We start from the raw sequence: 24,271 nt of genomic DNA, 5'->3' as shown, positions 1-24,271 counted from the left end.
TCATTACATTTTCTCAAGATAGAGAGAATCAATGTATTTTCACAGAATTGAATTTTGAATTTGAGAGGTGATATATTTATCTGTGAAGAGAAATGAACCATTCTGGATGAGGAAATTGAGATGTGAATTGAATTGACAATTATTCCATGTCTGCTCAAGAATAAATAAGTAAAAAATGTATAAACATGCAATTAAAAAACTCCCTTCTGATTTGGGGCCAGTACTATGCTGTTCTCAAAAAGCTAATAGAATAACTGTTGTGGGAAGAGCACCAAGAAAGAAAGGACTGGCAAGTAGCCAGCTAACACATGTAGCATTTGTAGTGTTTGTGATGAAAGACTAAAACTGTTGTGGGCATTAATCGTAAAGCAGCTGTTACCTTGACAACTGCAGGTAATGGAAGGTTGTAGTGTTCATCTCTCCAAATTCACTTTTAACTACTAATAAAAATTTAGAACATCTTGTCTTTTAAATGGCTTATTGTAGCTTCCCAAGGATTTGCTGCTCAAGTGATTAATCTGTGTTCTGTGAGTGACAGTTTTGCAAATACACATGAATTTGGGGCACCTGACACATAACAAGCTTGTAGTCTCTCTGTGATATGGACATATTCTGGCCATGCCTGTCTGGTCAGGTGTTTGACGGCATCTCCCATACTGCATGGCAGTAATGTTACACAGCCATGCTGTCTGGGGTCCCATTGCAGGGAGGCAGCCTCAGCTAGCAGTGCAGTATTTGACAACAGCACAGTCATGCGAACAACACACCAAAGAAGATGTCACATTTTAAATTGTTCCTGTCTTGTACTCAGCAGCGGCTATTTCAGTAAACTTTTTTACAGGCTATTGTAGCTCAGCACAGTCTGGTTGGTGAGCTGTTGCCCTTCCCTCAGAGGGTATGGGGAATGGCCATTTTGGCATTTCGTGCTACCCTAAAAACTGACCGCTTCCTCCAGTTCCTGCTGATCGCCCAGCCTGTGCAGGTTTCTGGCACTACTTGTGCAGGTGTGCAGCCTAACACGGACTTGGATAACACCTTCATGCACTGTGAAAGAAATCCCCAAATTGTAATTTGGGCCATGCCAATTGAGTAAATGTTTGTGCCTTACAAATGTTCTTGGTTGTTCTTAATGATGACAGGGCTTACGTAAATATAATAGTAGAAGCTGATCCTTGAAGTAGTCTTCAATACTCCATGTTGGATTCCTGGGGAATTCAAGGTTAGCTATAATTTCCTACTGACATTGCAAACTAATATTTTCAGATATGTGGAAGTTTGTAGTCAGTATATAGGCCCCTGAAAATGAACTGGACTTTCAAAGATCCTTAGGATTTCCATGTGTTTTTTCAGTTCACTTGTTCACTGCAAAAGCAAAGGAAGCTTGGCAATAGAGATTGGGTTTTGATAATGAACTCATAAAGGCTAGTTATACAAATAACTGGGCCTTTTAGTAGATTTTCCTTTATGGAAAATATTTGTTAAATCATAGATTTATTTCTACCACTCTCTAATATATATTCTGATGTTTATCTTCTGTAGCACAGAGGCGTTATGTTTTCATCAGATGTACATCCAGTTACTTAGCAATAGAATTCAATGTTTTCCATATTAATAGCATTGTTGGAAAGTGAGAACAGTACTTTGACAGAGCTATTAAGGCAGCCCTGGAAGCTGCTGCTATTTTTATATATGAGAGATAAACAGAGAAAAGTTTAATATTGATACTGCGAATTTTATTCTGATCCGTAGCACCTTATCTCTAGCTGCTGTGATATCTGGCATAGCCTCAGGGTATGATCTCTACAGAGCTGTTCTCAGAAAATTATGCAACGACTTGCTCAGTTCCGGTAATTCTGGCTTTTGTCCAGGATATATTAGCTTCTTAGGTTTTGTTGTATTGTGTGTGTGTGTGTGTATATATATTTATTTTTTTTTGTTGTAGAAAAACTTTGGCAATTCCCCTCTTTTTACCAATGTAAGAAAAATATTCAGGGTGCAGGACTGAGATTATTAAAAAGCTCTAGTCTAATTCTTGGCAATGAAATGAAATTGTATAACTAAACACTACTGACATATTTATCAGTTTGTTTTGTTCCTCTAAGATGTTGTACAGCAGCAGAAAAGCTTTGATATCCTTTGTATATTTAATACCACAGATGTTAATAGTTAGAAGAACACTGTGCAGGGGGGTAGAGGGGGATTATCCAAAATGACCAACCAAAAATCCAGCAATGTTTTAAGATGACCCTCAGAAGAATCAGCAGGGAAGCTGCTTCTCTCTGCTCTCCTCCTTCACTTAAGGGAGCATCTGCCTGCCACTCAGCAACTTTTATCTGGTCTTCCAGGTCTACTACTGATTTGCTTTCTTTCCAGTAGATCGGATATTCTGATTAGATGGGTGATGCCAGCATCTGTGGGGAGGAATAGAGAACCTGCACATATGCTGAATGTCAGCTTGAAGGCAAGTAGGACAGAAAACAGCAAGCTTTATCCTGTGTCATGGCAGGTGCTGACAAGGTTAATGCAGTTAAGTTACATACAGTTATACACAGTTAGTGATGTTGCATCATATCTTTAGATACAGAGCAACAGGAGGAAGATCTCTTCCTCTGTGTTACAATACAGTTGAATCTGTGTAACACTTTTAACAATTGCTTGTATAAGCAAAATAATTGGGGAAGTAGTTACAGTATTCCCACTGGCCTTAATTCAAGATGGAAATAAAGAGAATTAGCATCACCTACTCTGTCAGGTCACTGCACAAGGCTCTTTGGCACTCCAGCGAGAGCAGTTCGGTTGCCAGGAGACGATAAGTTAATTTTGGAAGGTAATGCCCTCTGAGCAACTAATGCCATCGTTCTAGATCAGAGCAAAATCTAATGCTCTGTAGTCACAAGCTTGGCTTCTAAAAGGATTTGCCCCTCTATCTTACTGCGAATAAGCAAAGTGTGCTGCTGAATTGTCTGTTGCTGGCAAAATAAAATCCTGAACAGTAAAATCTTAGGGCATTGTTAAATACTCAGCATAAAATTAATGCCCCAGCAGGCTCATTGAGGTTAGGCCATCTGTTAAGTATGCAGGTACATATGTCAAAAGACAGATTGCCAAAACTATGTCCAATGACCTTAAAATAAGAGGGAGACCAACAAAATGTTACAAGGACAAATTCAAGGCAAGTCTTCAACTGTGTGTGTAGCATTAATTTCACAAGATGGGACATGGTAGCTAAAAGCTTTTGGGACACTAAATGCTTACTGGTGCTATTAAAATGACATGCACATGGACTGCAATGGCCAGCACATGGTCAGCTCTGATGTTGAACATTTTTACTTACTAGGTTTAAAAATTGCATAGAAAACATTTTGTAGGATGTATGTACATCTTAATCTGTCTCTAGAATAATTCTGTATCTTCTTACATGTTTTTAAGTATGAATGAGAAAATTAGGTGTTTTTATGGTAGCCCTGAAAAGGTACAAAGTTATTTGCCTGTGTGCATGTATTTCTTCTCCTTAATCACCTCTTATTACAGTCTGGATTATGGTATGCAAAGTGGTAATAGAGGAAGGGAGATCTACAGAAGATGTAAGTAATCACTTTTTTATAAGCACAGTGCTTTTCATCTGAAAGTTCACTGTAGACAGGAAGTACTCTTAAGCAGATTTTAGAGATGGGGAAACCGAGGCACAGAACAATTGCCATGAATTGACAAGTTACCTTTCTCACAAGTGGCCTACTAATACAGCTCCCCTCCAGAGTATCAATCCAGTGTTTCTACTCATATTTTCTCCATATGCTGGTACATATATCAAATCCGAGATGTGGAAGTTTTCTGAAGTAAAAAGCCTCACCACTTTCATGAGATGTAGAGAAGGGGAAGGATGAGATTCAGTTCCTCCTTGCTCTGCTCTGTTGAACTATGCAATATGGGAGAAGGAGGCAGAAGAAGGAAAGAACATGAGGATACTCGGACAAAAGAGTGGTAGAAAACAAAACAAAACAAAGATAAACATAAACAGGAGAAGGGTTTTAAAAGGTAGATGGGAAGGGACCATTAACTTGGGTGGTAGTGGAACAAACAAAAATTATCTTTTGTAATGGAACTGTAAGTCCAAAAACATTCCTTTCCTTGATTACCTGCAAGCATTGCAGGAGAACAGAGACTAACTTCCTCCTCCTGCTTATCTGCACTCCATTTTTTCCATTTTATATATTGATGCTCTTAGCAAAAAACAATACCTTGTATTTCAGCCTTACTTTTAGCTTTCCCCATTTTTTTAAAGTTTGCTAAAAGCCTAAGGCAACAAAATCTAAACCACAGCCTGCTTTTCATGTTATTCCTGCTTTTCTGCAATGTGACAAAGCTGCATATTTAAAAATACCTCTCAGAATATATCTCTTCAATGCTACTTCACCCAGCTTTATTAGTATACCCTGATACAATTTTTGTTCAAAATAAAAGGGTTTTGGATTTCATTGGCAGTCTATAATTTCGTATTATTTCATACTGTCTTTTCAGTCTGAAATGTGGGACAGAAATGGATCCATTGTGACTTGTAAATCAAAATATTATCAGCTGTGACAAGTTCATAAAGCAGTAGAAAAGCCTGAAATAAAATTCCCTAAGACTGAAAATCATCTATATATTTATCAATTTATTTATTTATTTAAATTCCAGCTATTGCTATGTTCTTCCAATGCGAAATCTAATAGAGTTTCTAGGGGAAAAAACAAACCAAAAAACAAACCAAACCAAAACAGAAAAGAGTAGAATCATTAAGCCAATTTGACAGAAAATCGGTGACCTTGCAGGTCACTGGACTAAATGGGAGTAAATTGGAAAAGTATTTTCATGACATAAAACTCAAAATGCAGTAATAATTTTGGCAGTGATCATCTACAAATAGGAGTTTTCAGGTTTTCTGACTAAAGCCTAATGACATTGAACAGGAAAATGCAGGAAGGATGAGAGAAACAGTGATGGTTGAAGGAGTCCTAGTATGCAGATCAGTGGAAACAGAGCATCCTGCACAGCTACTACCTAAAGACCATCAAAGGAGATGGTCTTCTAGGAAGAAAATCTCTTCATAGGAAAGCCATGCAAAGTGAACAGAGCAATTGCCTAAAAGGGTATGGGACTTGCTGTGGGATGTAGGGGGAGAGAATGTATGGACTACATGAAACATACATTTTATGACAATTGTAGGAATGTGTGAAACATCCTCAGGGTTGTTTGAAACATCCTCATGCAAAGATTGAATGCATGGGACGTGAGTGATCAAGGTGGGCTGGAGAGGAACAAATGTAGTAAATGGGAGGGAAAATGAGATCAAATGGGATAGTCAAGTGGGCAGGTGCTCCGTAGGCATGGCTGACTGAGCCCTGGACTCAACCACTTCAGTCTGACCTAACTTCTCAATAATTTTATTGTGAACTGTCTCCTGTATGTGTGTACTCTCTGTCCTGAGCCTGTGCACACAAACTATTGAGCTGCAGGCTGGACGAGCCAGCAAGTAGTAGCAGGGGTCTGACTGCCAGCCGTCAAGAAAGCTATTCAAGAAAAATAAACGTTTAATGAAACAAAACACAAGGTCATATAGGTAGGTACAAATAGTACTGACCTTCTCTAGACCATGACAGTGTGAAAAATAGTAACACTTAAAAAGATGTAGTAGAAAAGCAATACAATGCATGCTTCAATTCTGATGCTGTGGAAAAAGACTACTAGTAGTTTTGGAGTAGTAAACTAGTGAGTAGGAGTAGAGAGGTGATATGACTTCTGTGTGTGACATTTGCTACTTCCCACAAAGGAAAGAGGGATTTGAATTCTATCTAGCGAGTCTTAGTCATAAACGCTTCTTCCTAAAGAGTATTCGTACTGGAGCACTTACATCCAGCCTTTCTTCCCCCTACTTCATGTTGCTGAGTTATATTATCTTAATATCCTGTTGCATCTGATCTACTGCACATATATTATTTTGTTTCTTTGCCACACATTTTTGCACATTTTCAAGTAGGTAGAGTCAACAAGTCTACCTGACACATAAAACAGTTGTAAACTGGTAACAGAATTACATACAGTGTTTACACAGGGTAGAAGTAGTGAGGCCCTAGGGAAGAACTGCAATAATTATTTGAAAATTAGAGAAAACATCTCATAATAGAGTAATTAAAGAACTTGAGGTAACTGAAAGGTAACATGAATATGGCACATAACTGCCAGGAAAATATCATCTGGTTGTAATATGCTCTTCCAATCTAAAAAAATAGCATCACAAAAACCAACATCTGTGAATGCAAACTAAGCAAAGCTGTAATCAGATGTACAGTCAGATTTTTACTAGTGTTGATGATAAACTCTTGGAACAAAGTTGGAACTTCATGAAGTATGTGACTTGTGAAACATGAGTAACTGGGCTTCCTAGAAAAGTAGAGACAGAATTATTTAGGTTGTGATTTACACAAAGGTGAGATCAGATTACTCCTTGTGGTGTCTAAAGACTATGTCGTAAAAGATTTCTAAGGGTGTTTTAAAGGTGAATTTATTTAGGAGTGCAGATAGAAGCTAAGCTTACGTGAATCTCTAACAAGAGTTGATGATGGACTTAAAGGTGACTTGCAAAGGATTTTGTTTTGAAATAGAACTTGTCTCTTTTTTTCTTTTTTTTTTTTTTTTTTTGGGTGGGGGGAGCTTTTAAGTTGAAAATAGGGAATCACATGATAAATGGTGTTACAAATTGTGCTCTGCATGACAGAATCCAATCCTAGGTTTCTGGTACAGTCTCTTGGCTAGCGCAGCTATCATCAACTCTCACATTTGAACGGAAGCCCAAGAATTGTGATACTATAACAAAATACTCATGATGTTCTGATGTTGAAAGGATATTAGCTAAACCTCTCCCTTTCAGTTTTTCAGCTCTTTCCTTTCAACTCTTGTATCTCCATTATTTCTCCAATTGTTATGGACAAATTCAGCTGTCCATGGCTTCCAAGGAAAGCCAGTTTCTGAACCTCAGGTGCTGTAGATTTACATTGCAGATGCAGTTTGCTTTTGCCAGATAATGACCCTTCCAAGCTAAAATAATTTTCAGTCCTTACTTATATTTGATACAATTTCCACTGCTGTTATTCAAAACATGTTTAGAAATATTGTTGATCTCAGTGTAAGGGTTGTACAGTCTGAGAGAATTTTACCAAAATGTATATTATTCTAATATACATTCTAATATACATTCTGTATATTAATCTATTTTAGAGAAATGTTATAAACCTGACAAGTGTCAGGAAAATCTCAAAATTCCAATCTGGCCACAGTACCATTAGTTTTATGCCAGCCAAAGACCTACGGTAGGACTGAGTGATCCCTCAATTTAAATTGGCATTTGTCACCAACGCTTGCGGTATCCGGAAGCATTCTGTTCATTACATTTCTCCTTGGAAATCTGCTGAAAGTGGGCTCATTTGTTAAGCTGTTCACAAAAATCAAACATTATTCTGGGTTCTACTTGATGATTTTTGTATTTACAGGTATCATCAATATTATCACACATGAAAATTAAAATCTTTCAGAGAAGCCTTGAGGATTTCAAGGATTTATGATGATTATCAAAGATTCTTAGGTACATCAATGAAAATAACTGAATCATTTTGCCAGTGAAGGAACTGAAGACAATTAACTTGCTGTCAGCTACAGTACAAAGAAACTGCTGTGCACTGGGTGTCTCTTGATAGTTTTTGTTATGGAATTCAGGGGCTTTTAAAGCGACAGCAGCTCAGCAACATTTATTCATCTACAGTTCAGAACATGCATTTGTGTAAATTGTATTGGGTATTATGGCAAAAGCAAAATACCTGTGGATCAGACATGGAGACTTTTTCCCTCAGAAGGTAAATTCTTAATTAACCTCACAGATGGAATAGAAGCAGTGGAAGGTCTGACTCTAGCCCACTGGTCTCAGTGCAGTTCTTTCTGCTTTACAGTGGGGTAGGTAGAAATTCAGGTGCTGTACGCACAGGAGCAATTCACAGGAATCGAGACGTTAGGTTTCATTTCTTCTCAGTACTTGGGGGCCTAAGGGAACCATGTGAGTATGAGAACAAAGACCCTAGATAATTCTGAGGTGCTTGAATATCTCCATTCCAGAAGGTTTATTTGTTTTATTAAAGTAGATACAATATGTAATTTAGTTGATAATAGTGGCACTGAGCCCTGAAATTAAGCAGCAGGGCTAAGGGAGGGCTTTGAGGCAAAACATTTTTCATGCTTGTAATAGACATCAGAAACACCCTCTTCCTTTGAAGTCTTTTAAGGATTGCCATCTAAAAGGGAATTTTATATAACTGACTAGAATATTGGGTATTTTCAAAGCTCATGTGGGAGAATTGCAGTAATGTAGGAAAAAGTAACTTTAAGATTCTTGTATTTGTAATTATTGTACAAGAATCACCTTTTCCCCTGAGCAGGCAGCAGTAATCATGATGCACCCTTTAGAAATAAATCAGAAGGTTTCTTAGTGAATATCACCTGCAGCAGTAAGTCTAATGACTCATTTTCACAATATTCTTACTGTCTTCTTGTAATATAATTTCTATTTTCCAGAACAGTGAAGATAAGTCATGGAGGAATTGTCCTCTAATCATGTGAACAGCCACTCACACAGCTGCTTAACAAGGATTTTAGCAGGAGATGCTTATTCACTGTGACGTCTCACTCAATAAACTGGGATTCTGCAAAATGCACACACATGAAAATCTTCATGCACATGGGTTGCTTCACTTGAACAGTGACTATTATTCAACAGTTAGAGAATCAAGATCATGACTGAAACTTTTTATTTGTTTTCCTGCTGTCTCTAAATGTGACCTTGTGTCCATAAAGTAGGACTGCAATACATTTATCAGGAGCATAGAGTGATGTCTCAGGGAAGCAGTGGAAAGGAATCTGATGCCTCCTACCCACTTTTTGAATGAAGGTGTTTTGAAGCCTGCTATAGTGTTTCATTTCAATCTGTGAGTTCCCTCCCTTTGACTGGGAGGCTTTTCTTGGATCAGTGGGAGGAAACACAGTACTGTGTGACATACACATTTCTGAGAGAGGTCATGAGAGCCTACTGTCTGTGTATGAGTGAGTCTAGACACAAGCTGAAATGGGACCTGAATCCCATAAGGTAGCCTGAGGCCATTTTTTAAAGAACCTATACATCAGAAACATGTGACAGTAGGGAGTTGAGATGACATGATACGTAAAATTGACTGTTATTCATTGGCAGATTGGCTTGCTGTGTATCTGTGCAAGTGCTTAAGCTGAGATAATTATCACAGGAATACAGCTGTTCTGCTTCAAGGTACAGATCATCTGGAGTGGAGCAGATGCTTTCAGCTGGAGCAGAGCCTGAGCTGTGAGGTGCAGCTGGATGCTAGCTGGCTCCATGCTAGTCAAACATCTTCTCAAAGCCAGGTATACTGGGAGGTGCAGAACAGAGAAACAAAGATGTCTTTGAATGAGCTCAGCTTGGCTCCAGTGGAGACCCTATTGCCCCTGGGTTTCTTTACAGTTTTAGAGACTGGAGTAAGTGCAGGTAAGGGACTAGGTGAGCACTGAGGCTCTAATACACAGCTGTTATATGTTTTCCTTGCTGCTTGTCTTGAGCATTGCCAAGTTTTCTTCAGGACTTTCACTAAACCTCTAGGGTATGTTATTAAAACAAACAAACAAACAAAAAACTTAGATAATAACCTGTTAGTAACTCCCAGCCAAATTCCAAAGGGAGAGAACCATAGGATATCTTAAAATCAAAATAGTGCACAGAGAACAGGATGAAATATTGTAAAAAGCCTTTTGAATACTATGAAGAACTTTCAGACATAATCCACAGCCAAACTGGCATCTTTCCTGCTATGACATATTTTCATAAAAGAATTGAATTGTAGTCTTCATTGCTAGCAAGATTCCAGCAGATCATCAGTTGCCAGGAAACAGGAATGTATAGCTCATACCTGGGGTATGATATAGATATTGAGACCTAGCTCCTCATTACCTGCTGTATTTATAGCTTTCTTTACCTCATCATTCTCTAACTGAGTTTCAGAGGATTTGGGGGTACAGCCTGTTGAGACCCTTCACCTCAGTTTCAGAAACGGTTGCTGCATTTAGTTAGTAATTGTCATACTTCTATCAAGAAGTTTTGGATGTCCCTAAATAAGGCCATCCTGGTCAATGCTGGTATGCAAAACATTAAATATTGCAATTAAAATCTTCCTCACTGCTTCACTCCTGTGAAAATGTAGGCTATCAAGGAAAATTAGTCAGATTAGGAATTCTAACTGCTTTGGTTGAGACAAGGCAAGGAAAATATTGGCTTGAATGGCAGATGATAAATAAGATATGAATTTCTCTTCTGTTTAAGGAAAAAGAAAGTATTACTCCCATTAGTCCATCAGTTCCAGGTTAGTCTCAATAAAAGGTCTAAGGGCTTTCATTTCTTCTGCAGTTAATTACATATTTATGTTAAAATCTGTTGAAAATTAAGAAAAAAAAATATAAAGCAAAAGGATTTATCAGGAATGTCAGTTTCTGCTCAGAGCAGTTTCATCACAGTTGTTAGAATTAGATTACTCTCTTGCATGCCAAATCAATCAGGAAAGCTTGAAAAAAAAATCAAAATGATTTTGAAAAGATTTTTCATTTGCATTAGCCAGCCAGATTCTTTAAATAGCAAACCCCACACTACGGTTTTTCTGAACTTCTTTTCATGGAACCCAATTATGTTAGATTTAAATAGGCTTCATACAATAGCTTTTTACTTTTTGAAGTACTACCAGACCACTCAGAAACAGACAATATAATTAGCATTTCTTATTCCCTGGACACTTAGTAAGGCTGTTACTAACTTTGATAACATCGTGGAGAATGACTCAGGTACACTGTTAGATAATTTTCCATTGTAATTATATGCATAATTTCTAGCACAAAATAAGGCAGATAATTAATGCTTCCTATTTTATTTTAAATATTTTAATATTATTAACCTTTTCAAATACTTTTACAGAAATTACAAAAATGAGACTAAATTGTAGAACTCGAATTGCTGGATATCAAATATAGAAAGGTGTATCTTTATCTAAGATGATCTAGTCAACTTTAAGGAAGAAGAATTTTATGTAACTGTGCAAGACATGAAATTTAGACTAATCTTCTTGCAGAGAGTGGTGTAAAATCAGGACAGAAGGCAATGTCCCTTAATTGACTGGCTAAGAATACAGAGGGGTTGCTTCCTTGAGACAGGTGTAGATGTCACAGTGCTCGGCATTGAAAGTCCCACTCTTTCAGGCATTCATCTGTCTGATGGCATTAATAGTTCAGCCTCTGCCAAAGCTCATACATATGGTGAGATTTAAGCACATGAGAATGGCATTCTCAGAAGATAGCACACATTAATTGTCTTCAGCTAGCCACTGAAGGATTTGAATTATGGGTTGTGTGGTTTCAGAAAAAGATTCAACCTTTCCCCAGGAGTTAGTTCTTCAAATATGAACTATTTGGCACTCTATCTGTATGCAACTCCTGGAAAAGCCTAATCCCTTCAAAAAAATCAGAAATTTGGGGATTCAATAAAGCTGATTTTCAGTGCTCTTCCTGGCCCAGGGAGCTGTAAAAAAAAGTATAGTGGTTGTCTATACAGCCTTCTGAAACTCAGAACAAAGTTACCTAAATGAGGATTTAAGTGAGCTAACTCAAGTGTTGCATGTGGTATACCTCTAAATGTGGATCTATTTGGTAAGTCAGTTAAGACCCCTGTATTGAAATTCTACTCAAGACGGCAAGCAAAGAGGTTAGATACTGATGTCAAAGCTATTACGTACTTGCAAATATATCAACAGGCAGGCAAGGCAAAAACAAATGACTTGGATCCCAACAGCAGTGACCATTCCTGAAAATGCAGCTTTGTGCATTTGTGTTAGGAGGCAGGGGCTGAAAAAAGCATCCTGAGGCTGTAGAACAAGAGGTTATCACTCGGAAACTGTGAGAAGGAGGGGAAGCTGGAACAGTCAGAGCCTTAAACCAGGCATTTTTATCTACAGCTGCAACTGAAGTTGCTTCTGTTTCCAGAAATGTTGCTGAGAACTCCTAAGGAAATGTGGGAACTTGCTGAAAGTTGAGAGAATACACACACTGTTTTCTTGTTTTTTACTGATGCCTTTATATTTAATGAATGTAGCTGTCTATGTTGAAATTGCTCTTGCATTTGCAGATAGCTTTATAGGTGGCATCTTTCTCATTAAACTGTTTTGAACAATAATGACCAAAGAATGTGATATTTCCCCAGATACCTCTTCTTCATAAACAGAAAAATCTGTTGGTCACATATTTTCCTTTCCAACAAAAGAATAGGGTAAGCTTGCTACACAAACAGTAATGACAGCAAAGACTGTTTTTCAGGTCAGGCAGCCGCAACCTTCTTATGGACTAGAAAAATAACCTGCTCTGTGTAGACGTTATGGCTGGTAGATCTTCTTATTCAGATGGTCCTTCATAAGAGGTATGTATGTACTGCCATAAGTTTTTCTTAAAGAGCAGAGCCAGCTCTTACAGGTCTTTAAGGAGGCATATTTTCCAAAGGCATATATCTTATTTTATCTTAAGGTTCTAAAAGGATTTCTGTTGATCTGAGGGGTGAATCAGTCAGAGATAACAAAGAGTGCCTTCACGTATTACTATAAATGGTTTATGAACCTCAGGTTTTCATGGCACATTAAAAATTCATATGAACATTAAATTTAAAATTTAACTATCTGAACTGAAAACACTTTTTAAAGCTTGTAAACAGGCAGATATATATCTCTCTACCCAGCAAGGGAGACCTGGGACTTGTGTTCAGATCATCAGGTGTAATATATAGTCAACTTGGAGTCTAAATTTGGTCCTTACGTAAATACCTTGATCTCTGCTTTTAATCATCCAAAGACAGAACATGCCAGCAATTGATGTTCACTCTCAAATAGCTTGCTTTTACCTAACTTACTTATTTACACTAAATTTCTTCAGTCAGGTTTGGACTGGTAGACAGTAACAAGTTAGTCAACTAGAAAGCACTACTGAATATTAGTAGTAGTGAAATTGGACTCCGCGTTTCCTCTTTGCTATCTTCCAGGTTTTGAAAGAAGTATCACACAGTTGTCTTGTCCTTGATCATCTCTTTTAGTCAAATCACATTGTTTTGGTGGGGCTATATTCCTCTTACCTGACCAGGCTGCTGAGTGTTATACATGTTCTCCAATTCAGTCTGGTAAAATAGCCTTTTAGCAGACAGCATTAGGCAATCCTGGAAGGCAAGTCATCCCAACTTTTTTAGAATGGGACTAATTGCCTTGTGGAGCTGTCTGTCTGTCTGTCTCTTTATCTCTTCTCTGTCAATAAGACTACCGTAAGTAGCTTTAGGTACCGAGTAAACAGAGACGAATCACTGAGAGATATATTTTTTATTTTTTATTTTTTCACTGAGCAATAGAATAAGAATTCATAAAGTTATTCTTTTGTATATTAACAAAATGTTGGTACTTAAACTGCTAGGGAAAAAAATCTGCTAGTATTCTCTTAAAATTTCAATAAGTTAAAGTTACTGACAATAGAACTAGACAGAGGGCTCCATTCATTTTTCAAAACTTCTATCAAGATGGCAAATCAAATATCTTTTGATATGTGCTTATTGGATTTAGTTTGCTGAAATCACTTCTCTGAAGTTCCTGGAATGAGAAGGCTAATAAACTGAAATTCTTTGATGTTGCCAAAAGGAACAGCTCTTTAAGCATTAACCTTGAGAATTTGTGTGGGATGGAATAAAAGACAAAGGGTTGTATTTTCTTCATTGTATTTAAATTTGGAGTTCTAGGGAGAGAGTCTTCCAATAAAGAGGTGTTACAGTTTTGAAAAGCTGAGAGAAAGAAAAATGAAAATATTTACAAACAAGGCTTTCTTACAAAAGAGAGAGAAAGCAGTAATTGATATATGTGGAATATAAATGAATATGTTTCAAATGCTCTCTGACAGACTTTGTACAAAATGTCAAATATTCAAAGATTTTTAAATTATTTGTTTACCTGATTCCAGGTGGTAAGGAGTTGCTCCTTGTTGCAGAAGTGAGCATAATGATCACAAGTAGGTGCATAAGTAGAAAGGAATGCACCCAGTTCTGTAATATAATTTTATACTTCATGGCTTGTCCTTGGCTGCCTGCTGACTTAAGGCATCCTCTGCTGTGAAGGTACAGCTTGTGTTAGAAGAAGATGCAGACAGATGGCGGTGTCAGATATCGTGCCTTGGAGAAGATGCTGTGGGTGTTACAGGACTGGTAGTTCTCCTCCTAGCTGATGAACTTGTGCTTTTCCTCTGTCGTCTTCCTCTCTGTGGAGCCCTGTTATCTCTGACAGAAGGCTCAGCTAGATATGAGCACCTTCACTTGCTTTTCCTTTGTGGAAGCAAGGGTAATCAGTGAAGCAGTACAACAGTGGCATATTACTGGCCAAACAGTGACCAGGTGGATAAAACTTCCCGGCAGCTGAAATCAAAATTTGCTGGCTGTATCTTCCATTATGAAGTTGTTATAAAGGCTACAGTGTTGATTAGAAGGGCATCTCCATGGTGAAAATCTTGTCCCTGTCTCTGCTTATCTTTCATATCCTACAAAATTGGCAGTCTGATCTGAGAATAGCACTGCTCTCTGGCAATCCGTAATCGCCTATCAGGATAATGGTCGCTAAGTCCAGAAAATGTTGCATGAAGAATATGCCCAACATCCTCCAACAAGCGTTTGTGTTTCAGACCAGTAATATTCTCCCTGAGTGAAGCAATTACTTTCAAAACTTGCTACCTCTTCTACTCAAAGCCCTGAAAATTCTCAGAAGTTAAACAGAAATCAGAAAACTCCTGGGGCTTGGAGGTGTAGGGAAGAAACCTTTTTCCATTTCCTTGTGAATATTCACCTCAGAAATAAGCTGCCTTCATTCTGACCAACCTTTCAGTCATTTTTTGATCACAGGATGATCCTATGATCTTGACAACTAGTCTCCTGAAAGGTTCATTTGCATGTTCTTCCTCCACAAGAGACCCACTTTATTGCAAGACTCCTGAATAAGGGCACCCATGCTCATGGAAAAGCTTTAGAGTCCTTAGGATATGTTTAAAAGGGGTGACACACCAAACCTTCCAGCCACGGTGTTGAATCCAGCTGCTACATCAAGTGGGCAATTGGGCTGGGATGTCCACTGAACTCAGCTCCAGCATCGGGTATGAGATTGGGGTGCAAGGGCACAGCAAAACAGGCAAGGCAGAATCATGGGACTTTGACAGAAGCCATACCCCTCATACTAGTCATATGCTTCAGAAGTGGTTCAGATGCTTAGATGATGAGTACAGGTTGAGAATCTGTTTAGAACAGGAAAACAGTGAAATGAACAAGCAAGGCACATATAAAAAAATAAAACATTTTATTTGCAACAATACCAAACAAAAACTAGGCAAAATATCACGACTCTGGGAGAAGAGCACTGATAATTTCTGATGAATGTGTTTCCATTATTATAAATGAACAAAGGCTTTAAAGCAAACTGTGCAGTAATACAAGTGAACTAATAATGCTGCAGTAGAGATGGCTACATCTGTGTTAAAACCCAACAAAATCATGCTTCTACAAGTATTTAAAGTTAATCTGTATGTAGTATAGTGAACAAAGCAAGTCAAGTTTCTAGTTGGGTGTAAGCATTTATTAAAACAGTGGAAAAATCTCAATGGGCACCTCATGTTCGTAGCATGTACTAACTTGGGGATGGAGTCTGTTCTTGTGATTCTTACTTGGAATCAACAAAGAAAACCACATTTTATTTTTTTTTTCTGGAAAGGATAGGGCTCATAAATCTAAGCATTCTTGTATTTTGTCATCTGATCTGCTTTCTGAACTCCAGCTGAACAGGTCCGAGTAGATCTCATATTGACTAGAGATCTTAGACACTGAACTGAAGGTAGCAGAGCTCAGTCCAGTGGTCTAAGTTTAGTGGTCTAACTTTAATGCCATTTGTGATGACCTTATGGATCCTGCCAGACACCCACAAGCTGCTGCCATACAGTTCCTACCTCGTATTTTCCAATCTTGTGGAGATATTTCGGGTACACAGGTCCCACTGTGTAGCCACCTACATGGGGATTTCTTAATCTGTGAGGAAATACCTGTAGTGCAATTCATGTAACTAAACATATCGTCAAACAGATCAGTCATCAAAACAAATCATCAAACATCATCAATATGTCTGATTTAGGGGGAACTGTATAATTGTCCAAGTGTACAAGCAGGAATGTGCTTATCAAGTTCTAAAAAACTTCACTGTGGGGGTGTGTTGGGTCTGTCTGGGATGGAGTCACCTTTCCCTGCAGCAGCCCACACAGTGCTGTGCTCTGCACTCATAGCTGGAACAGCACTGGTATCACTCCAGTGTTGTGTCTATTGCTGCATAGTGCTGGCACAACATCAGAACTCCTTCCAGGCCCCCAAGAGCCAGCAGGCTGGGGGTGGGCAATTGATGGGGAGGGGACATCACCAGGGCAGCTGACCTAAACCAACCAAAGGGATATTCCATAACACCTGATGTCACACTGAGCAATAAAAGGGGGGCTCTCATGGGGGAGGGTCTCTTCTGAACAACCGGTACGCGTTTTGAGGCCCTGCTTCCCGGGACGTGGCCGAACATCGCTCGTTGATGGGAAGTAGAGAATAACTTTTTTTTTTCTTTCTCTCTGTGCTTCCGCGCGGCCTTGTTGTTTCTTTTGTTTCTCTTTCTCCCCATTCCCCTTTCCTTAATTAAATCATTCTCATCTCAAACCTCGAGCTCTTTGTGTTGTCTTTTCTCCCCCTTCCTCTTTGAGGAGGGGAGGAGTGAGAGAGCGGTTGTGGTGGAGCTCGGTTGCCCACTCGAGTAAAACCATCACAGGGGGCAGAACTAGTGCACAGCCACATGGCAGGTATGACTGCCAGTAGTTAAACTGGTAGAAGCAAACAAAACACTTTTTGTGTAAGCATATCCAGAGGAAGTAAGTGTTGCATTCCACTATTAAGACAGTGATGAAATAGCTGCGAGGATGGTGAATGGTACATGATCATAACAGTACACAAACAGAAACACACTTTTTAACTGTAGAAAAAAGGAAAGTGGAATGTTGTTCTTGCTATGCTGTTCTTCTATGCACAAAGCAATGTCTTTAATCCACCTCCATTTTCTCCACCTGGTTTTCAACTAACTCATTGCTTTCCCTAAGTGAGCAGCTTTCAGAGCTTTTCACCTCTTTAAGGCCATTAGCAATTGCCTCGGTAGTATGTGCTGCATCTGGAAATAAAATTCTATTTTATAACAATACTTTCACAGCTTTAGTTTGTGAGGGGTGGGCATGCCTGAGCTCAAACTGAATCAGAGAAACAGGGCATAAGAATCTTTTCAAGTAAATAGGACCTAGCTCTACATCTATACTGGCAATGAAAAAAATAAATAAAATCAGGGACCTGGGCTCAACCACTATGCTCCAATTGTCCAAACTGTGTAGGTGTTAGCATACTTTCTGCAATATTTTGGTGGATACTGGTTAGGATTTCATAGAATCATCATAGAATCATTAAGGTTGGAATGTGTCATATCAGACCACGGTCCTCTAACTTCTGTCCCTCCTGATACTGATCAGTCATTTCCCTTCAGATCTTTCTCAAAATTCCTTTCAAAATATAGAGGTGCTAGCCTAAAGCCTCCTAGTGCCCAAGAAAAATATTTTAGACATTGATTTGGTTCGAAGATTTTTGGGGGGACTACATTTTAACCACATCTTTATTTTCCTCATGCCAGGTGCCTTTCTTGTCAATGGTCATTCTCTCCAAGCCTAGAAGCTCCAAGTGAGATCCACAGAAAATCATGTTAACTTCCCCTCCCGTCCGGTGGCATTGATTGTAACAACATTTTGCTTCCAAAAGAGACATCTGAAAGTCTTTGGAAAGTGAGCTGTATGGGTAAGTCTAAAGTGGCTGACAAACTGAATGTCTGTAAAAATTCTGTTATGCATTTTGGGGGATCTTGCTGGTATTATGAACTAATAGAGATACAGGAAAGAGAATTTACAACTTTAATCAAATAAAGAAGGTAAATATTCAAGTTCCCTATCTAGGATATAGACTGGGTTGTGTTATCATGATGTTTACACCTGGAATATACACACATGAAGTTAACACAATACTTCTTTCCTAGCTGTCATGCATTTTGGACAGGAGGGTCTAACTGGGGTGTGTTGTGTATATTTTCTGCTTCTTGATGATCAGAAGGAATTCAGTGAGACTAACCCCCCTTCCACCACCAAAATACATCGATGGATGGGAAAACAGAGCCTAGTGCACTGGGTTGAGATGAGCATTTTGGTTTGTTTGTTCTTGACATCTTTCAATAGTGTTCACTGTATAGATGCATGTCGCTACTGCCAGCATGACATATTTGCTCTGGCTTTTAGTGGTGCATGGAGGGACTGATGGCATGTGCGCTAATTCCTTGTTCTAAGGACACCTGAACCTTTTGCACAGCTGTTGAGATATTTGCAATGCTTTCATTAAAGTCTTCCCATTTCTGCATGTAAGCAGTGCCATAACCATGGGAGGAAAGCAGTACTTCCAGAAGTCTCTGCATAAACATCACTTCTGGGTTCTGGATGATACCTGGTTCGGCAGGCACAAACTGCTGCGGGCACTCCTCAACTCCAAAATTACATGAACCCGAAACAACTACTGTATGTCATCTCTGCTGGCAATAGATGTGCAGCTCTAGACAACTAAATCAAACCCTGAATGACTGTGGAACTGCACTGGAGATCAGGTCTGTTGTTATTGTAGACATAAAATGGCCAGTTTCAAAAGATAGATGCAGCACAATACAGTCGGCAATATCTACTGAGTGCACAGTGTAATCCTGCTAGAGTTAGTTATGGTGTCTCCTTAAAACCTCAGAGATTTTAGTATGTATTGGCTAAAATAATTCTGTATAAAAAATTCCAAATCCACCATGGATGAACTAGCATTTGTTAGTCCTATGTGATATTTTCTTGAGGAGGATAAAATCTTTTGCTTTTCAAAACAATAGAATTATTCCTGAGTGCTTGTAAAAAAGCTATTTACTTTTTGCAGACAGAATTTTCTTAAAATTGGCCCAGACAGGAGGTCTATCTATCCCACAAAAAATTTCATAGTCTATGTAAAATCCTTCCAAATTTAGGAAAAGTCTTATATTCATATATGGATATCCAACCTTGAAGTTTATGTACAGTTAAAGAAAGGAGAACTGAGTTTTGAGGGAAAAAAAAAAAAAAAAAAGCATAAGTCCTTGCTATACTCTTGCCTTGAATCTTGATTCCATTGCATTAAGAGGCATGTTTGCAGCTTTTATCCATAAGATTCAAATGGTTGATAATGTAAGTTGTTTAATTCCTATCAAAAAAATCTTATATTTTCTTGTTGGAGTGGCCCCATGAAGACTGAAGAGTTACATCCTTGGCAGTAAGGAGGCAAGTGTTTTTGCACACAGCAGCAGGGGATTACTTGATGTACCAGGCTGGAGTGGTGATCCATTGTGTTTAATATCATTCTCATAATCACCACAATTTTCTAAATGAAGCAGAAGTAGTAACACAGCTACAGTTGGTGTGATGTCACAGACAACACAGAAAACCTGCTTTAGTTTAATCTTAGTAATTTGTTTGCCTTGTCTGGTCAATTTTACCAAAGATTGTTACATAATTTACACTAAGCAACTCCAGTGTTTGCTACCAAATAGTCTTAAGACAAGCATCCACTGTTTGTTTTTTGCTCAGTGGATAGTAGAACAAGAACAGAAAAATTAGGTAACTGATAAATCCGTCTTTGTTCCCACTGGTGTATTTGAACAATAAAATTCCTCATAAATGCCATAGTGACAGCTTACCAGAAAAGACTTTATTTCAGTACTGTATAATAGATGCTGGTTTTAAGCAACATTCAAAAACACTTGTTAATAGTTTTGTTTCTGCAGTGTTTCAATCTTCCTCAATATACTAAAATCACATGACAGCTGAGCCACATACACCTATTTCCAAAATGTGAGCATCATGTGCTGTACTGTAGGTGATATTGATAGCAGTCATTGTATCTTTCAAACCCAGTAACTCAGTTGTCAAAAGACCCAGATGTATTTTGTTCAAATTCTAACTAGATTTGTAATGCACCTGGTAACCTTTCAGAAACACAGAAATTTTACTTCTGCCAAAATGAGCATTAAGAATACTAATATAGGTCAAGCAGTTTGCTGTTGGTATGAGCAACAGCATAAGTAACCCATAATTTGCATCCAAAATGAATAATGAGTAGTTGCCATTGTATGATTTAAGACTCTCTAAATAAAAAGAAGGCAATAAGGAAATACAATAAAAAGGTTTTTGAAAATACAAAAAAAAAAAAAAAAAAGAACATTACAGCTGAGTTGCTTTTCTTGCCTAACTGTGATACTGAGGTGAGAGCAACTGCAGGGGTGAGTGGAGTCTTATATAAAGCACTGGAAAACCTGCAAGTCCTGAGCAGAACAAAGATCCCCTAAATCTCTCTGTGAGCACTTCAGAGCTTAATCAGCAGAGTCTGAAGGAAGCATACAAACTCTGGTTTCCCACATCTCCTGAGATATCCAGTCAAAAGATTGGCAAGACCCTGTTAATAAAGGGTGTAGAATAAAATTTGCCACCATGCATAGCCATTTTTTTCTCTGAATGATGTTTACCCATTGTTCTAGTCTACTTAAGTTGTTTCTAGGTTGAAAAGCTAAAGCAGTCTGGGATGGAGGTCAGCATCTAGAACACTATGTTGAGTTCTGGGGCTTCTTCATGAACTTTTTCTGTGTTTGGGGACAAATAATTTGATCTCCTGTGACATGATGATTGTTAATATCTTAATGCAGGAAGCAGAGTTTGTATTCCAAAGAATAGTATGAGCATTAGAGGCCTGCAACTTCCTCAACCCAGGGAAGGACAAGGATCAGCATCTACTACAGAAGTGCACTTTTCACTCTCTGTTTGCCTTCTTTTACCTTTATTTTTCTCTGGAACTGAATTTCAGTTCATACTTGAACATTCAGCGAAGTGCATTTTTATTATATGCTTCAATTCAGATCAAAATGCCAAAACACTACAGGAAAGTAATCTTTATTCTTAGCCACACAAATGCAAATGCTTGAAAAGGCTGTCCTTGTGAAATGTCACTTTTTGCAGAGGCAAGGAATTTAAGCAGAGTGTTTTGTCTTGTAAAGAGACTGCCATTGAATAGTAATTAGTCCTTATAAGGTAAATAAATCCAACTCTTCTTCACTGCCTGCCAAGTAGGATTTTATTGCTTCAGGATATTGGAATGCAGCTCAATGTCTGACAACATGCCACCCCAACATGTATTGTGTGGGGATGTCAACAGTCCTGAAACACTTGTGTTCATCTGTGTCCAGCATAGTTAGGCACAAAATTATTTCATGTTGTTTCTGGTTGGCGTTGTTATTTTATTAACAAATGCTCTGTCTCTTTGATACCACACACACACATATATGTACAAAACAAAAACAAACAAACAAACAAACAAAAACCACCAGAAAATCCACCCAAACTTCTCAAACTTCTGCTTCTGAAAACTGACATTACAAAACAAGGGAGGGGAAAGATGATACCAAAACAAAATTCAACGAAAAACCTGCATCAAAGCAGAAGTTCTCAATATGATTGATAAAGATTTTTATTTTCTCTGTCTTTTGACTTAACTAGTTTTATAATTGGTTTAAGTCAAAGCTACAATATGTATGCAGTATGACTTATTGGTGTGCAGATTTTACCCACCCTTACTGTCACTTGGCAATGTTTTCAGCTGATAGCAGTGTTGTATTTGGTCGATTTATGGATTTGAGGTCTGGGACTGTGCTTCCTGGAAAATAGTTAGTAGGTCTCCTTGGGTAAGTTAGGACACAGTAAGTGAGGAACTGGCACCTTAAGGAGCACTGCATTCTTATGTGGATTTCTTGGATGTACTGTTGCCTTTCATATTAATTTTTTGATTAGTCTCTAACTGTAACACCTGTGCAGTTGTATCTTACATCAGTCTCTGACTGTGAAACAAGAAAGGAAATTCTCTTATGGTCAGTTCTGCTTGCTTTACCTCTTGCAACATCTGTATTGAAATCACAAAGACTTGTGCTAGTAAGGTGAACATGAGCTGGCCTGTAAAGCTTGGTTATAATACTTAAGTATTAAATAATGGTACTTAGCACTTATGCAACTTAATGCTTGATAATCTTCAAAGCACTTTACAAATCTTAACTAGTTAATCCCCACAGCAACTCTGTGTGGTAGGTTATGAAGGCCACACATTGAAAATGTCCCGCAATATGAGCTTGCCTGCATACTAAGTATATGTGAAAAAAATATCTACAGTTATGTCCCTGAAGTCACGAGTGTTTACATTTACTGGACTGTAACACAGTTACATGCTCTGCTTTCGATAAATTAGTTCTGCGTTCTTATACTCTGCATTGTGACCCAGCACACAGTATTGCCACAAATGTAATGGTATTTATTATTATTAAAACTCCTGGAAGCAAATAAGCAGAGAATCATAACTTTTATCCAAGAAATCAAGTTTCTATTGCTAATGATTGCAAAGAAAACACATGGGGAAGGGCCAGGAAGCTTCTAAATACTGAAGCTCTCAGGACAGTAAGTACCATTTTTGAAAATGTGAGTCTTGTGTTACTGGGATTGACTGGCAATCTTCTGCTTATATTTAAAGCTTAAGGGAACTTAAGGCTTCAGAGACTCCACTTCATTTAGGAAACAGTATACTTTTCTAGAACAAATTTTCTTTTAATTTTCATGTGCAAGAAAAAGAATATTGGATAATTATTCTTTCAGGCCAAAATTTTCCAGTGAAGTGGAAATACTGCTTCTTTTACTCCACAGCAATAATGCTAACTTACTACATCTGGATAATATCACAAACGCCATTGGTTCCAGTCTTTGTTAATTCTACTGGAAAACTCTTTTAAACAACATTACGATTTGAAGAAAACATTGTAATTTTGTGCGAAGGCCAAATTCACCTGCCAAAGGTGTAAGTTATTAGCTCATGGCTCCATGTCAAGTATCTCCATTAAAAGTAATCCTCTGAAAAGTGAAAAGCCTTTGTAATGCCAAGCACCGAAAGGAAACAATGGCTTTCATTGTTGAGGCCTAATGGCAAGAGAGCCAGATATCAACTGATTATCAATATAGCTGTTAACTGACTATCTGTTGATAGCAACATTTTGTCACAAATTAAAACAAAAGTTCAGCAGTTTGCCAGGATGTCTACTGAGTCAGTGTGGCATTATTTATAAATACAGTGTGATCCTTCCCCTCAAAGACAGCAGGGAACTGAATGCCTTCCTTTTGCTTTCATCTACAACTGTCTCTGTCTGTAAAGCTGGTAATTTGAGAGCTGGTACCTTGGAAGAAAGCAGCTCTATGATAATGTGTAGACTGACCTTAATTCCTTATTTTCCTTCTGCTTCAGCCTGTAAACTTTTATTTGTTTTCCACTCTGTTTCTTCCTTTGTTCTCCTTTCATCTTCGTTTCTTTTTCTGCGTTTGGAGAAAAATGACAAGTATCCTTTGAAGGAATAATTAGCAATCTCTGAGACCCCAAAGTAAAAATTGTTGCCTGATTCTCTAGTAAAGTGCTTAACTAAGGGTAAGAGTTTCAGGCAGATGAGGCAAAGAGACGTTTCCACATGAGAGATGACAAGGGATAGGCAGAAAAGAGACCCTAGAAAGCAAAGGAATAAATGGATGGAACACAGGAGGAGACCTAATTAGCCAGTCTCACATGCTTGCCACTACATAATTTCAAATGCTCCAAATGGAGCCTGGTGTTATGCAGACAAGCTCATAATTAAGTACAGAGTTGCAATGCACATGCACAAGAGGTCTGAATTAAGGTTTCGTGGGTAGCCTTCTGGCTTTCCCAACCTTTGGCCACTTAATTTAGTGACCTAAATCTTTTTTAATACAGAAAAAAACTGATTTTGATGAGATCTTGTAACTGTTCAGGGAGGAGGGGTTGTTAAGGAGTGCAATTTCTTGTACAATTATAGATGCCTACTACTAAGAAGGAAAAAGTATTCTATTTTTATTCTGCATATATTTGTGTACCATGCTGAGTCCATAA

General features: G+C 38.2%; 1 protein-coding gene and 1 long non-coding RNA gene across 3 annotated transcripts in view; one reads left to right on the top strand and one right to left on the bottom strand.

The window, feature by feature from the left end:
• TRMT9B (tRNA methyltransferase 9B (putative)) overlaps positions 1–24,271 on the top strand; it is a 114,850-nt gene that overhangs the window by 63,636 nt on the left and 26,943 nt on the right. For both annotated transcript variants that reach the window (XM_035326385.1, XM_035326384.1), the window contains one exon: positions 17,877–18,037. The gene's annotated coding sequence lies outside the window, so the exon portion shown is untranslated. The remainder of the gene's footprint in view (positions 1–17,876; positions 18,038–24,271) is intronic.
• Positions 1–24,271, bottom strand: part of LOC118167140 — a 43,127-nt gene that overhangs the window by 17,068 nt on the left and 1,788 nt on the right. Inside the window, exon 2 of the long non-coding RNA XR_004750962.1 lies at positions 14,097–15,420. This is a non-coding gene — a long non-coding RNA (uncharacterized LOC118167140). The remainder of the gene's footprint in view (positions 1–14,096; positions 15,421–24,271) is intronic.

This window comes from Oxyura jamaicensis, chromosome 4, assembly GCF_011077185.1.
Source record: "Oxyura jamaicensis isolate SHBP4307 breed ruddy duck chromosome 4, BPBGC_Ojam_1.0, whole genome shotgun sequence".
NCBI classification, from domain to species: domain Eukaryota; kingdom Metazoa; phylum Chordata; class Aves; order Anseriformes; family Anatidae; genus Oxyura; species Oxyura jamaicensis.
The sequence above is the reverse complement of the archived record's forward strand: the minus strand, read 5'-3'. Positions and strand labels throughout refer to the sequence as shown.